We start from the raw sequence: 1,431 nt of genomic DNA, 5'->3' as shown, positions 1-1,431 counted from the left end.
CTCCTAATTAATAAATTAGCATCCTTCCTTGTAACTCGTTGGGAGACGACCTGGGACTCATACTCCCAGTATTTTTATTCTAAATTTTTGTGACACCTTTCTAAATTGGTGAGGTGGATTTTAGCTAGTTAAGGGCTATACTCACAACGCTGTTCTTACATTACAATCTCTTAATGGGCCTAACTTCCGCCACGCACCAGTTTTTGGCGCCGTTGCTGGGGAGTTGCAATTGTGTGCTAAATTATTAATTAGTGTACATATTTTTTTTATTTACATATTTTATTTTTAGTTATTTACCATGAGCTATATGTTTTTTTCATTGAATGACGCGTTCACTGCCTAATCCGAGCTTAGCCGCATTTGATCCTGAAATTGAAAGAACTATTTCACGTATTAGGCGAGCTCAACGTCGGTTAGCCTCTGAGGGTGGTGAAGTGATTGTTATCGATTCACCAGTCTCATCTGAGGGCGAATTTGAATCGTCATCTAAGAGGGAAACAAGCTCCTTTACTACTGATTCAGTTAATTCACGTGCAGATAGAATGGCAGCACCTAGGAGGATTACTCTCCAGGAAGCTAGAGCCCCATATTTTACAATGCAGCCGTATCAAGTGCATCATCCAACTTTGGCTGTAGATTGTGAACTAAAGACTGCACTAATTAACTTGATGCCCAAGTTTCATGGCTTGCCTGCTCAGGAGCCCATCAAGCACCTCAGGGATTTTCAGACAGCGTATTCTACTGTTAGGCATCAGGATGTGAATGAAACTTCTATTTTGTTAACCGCCTTCCCATTTTCTCTTGAGGGAAAGGCGAGGCAGTGGTACTACTCCCAACCTGAAGAGACTGTTACTAACTGGGATACGCTCCAGAGAGAATTCCTGGAAAAATACTTTCCAGCTGAAGTTACAGATAGATTGACAAAAGAGATCTCCTGCATTGTTCAAGGTGAATCAGAAACTCTCTATGAGTACTGGGAGTGTTTTAAGAACCTTTTGGACGCATGCCCCCATCACATGATTGACAGGCTAGTGTTGATCAGCTATTTCACTCAAGGCATGAAGCCTCGGGATGAGACTACACTAGATGGTGCTAGTAATGGTTCTCTGAAGAAGTACAAGACCGCAGATGAAGCATGGCAATTAATCAGCGACTTAGCTGAGTCCACCAGGATTTGTGATTCACTGATTCCAATTTCTGATTTCTTTATTTCTATTCGAATCAGCATCACCCTGTTTTCTTTATTCGATTATGAGTACTTCTATTCTTACCTATGAAACCTTGTTATATGGAATTTTTTTTTCTATGCCACTTACTTTCCTAGATCACTAATTTTAATTTACTAATTTCTTTTTACCATACTAACCCTCCTGATCTCTTTTCTGATCACTTTCACTTCCTCTAACTTTCTCACTATGGCAAATTGATATT

The 1,431-nt window shown here is 40.0% G+C and overlaps 1 non-coding gene across 1 annotated transcript; it reads right to left on the bottom strand.

The window, feature by feature from the left end:
- Window positions 1-914: 914 nt before the first annotated feature.
- LOC112781546 (small nucleolar RNA R71) lies at window positions 915-1,018 on the bottom strand. Its single transcript, XR_003192318.1, has one exon. It is a non-coding gene; the product is annotated as a small nucleolar RNA R71 (small nucleolar RNA).
- Window positions 1,019-1,431: the final 413 nt, after the last annotated feature.

This window comes from Arachis hypogaea, chromosome 19 (genome assembly GCF_003086295.3).
Source record: "Arachis hypogaea cultivar Tifrunner chromosome 19, arahy.Tifrunner.gnm2.J5K5, whole genome shotgun sequence".
Classification (NCBI taxonomy): domain Eukaryota; kingdom Viridiplantae; phylum Streptophyta; class Magnoliopsida; order Fabales; family Fabaceae; genus Arachis; species Arachis hypogaea.
This window is presented reverse-complemented; position numbering and strand designations above follow the sequence as displayed.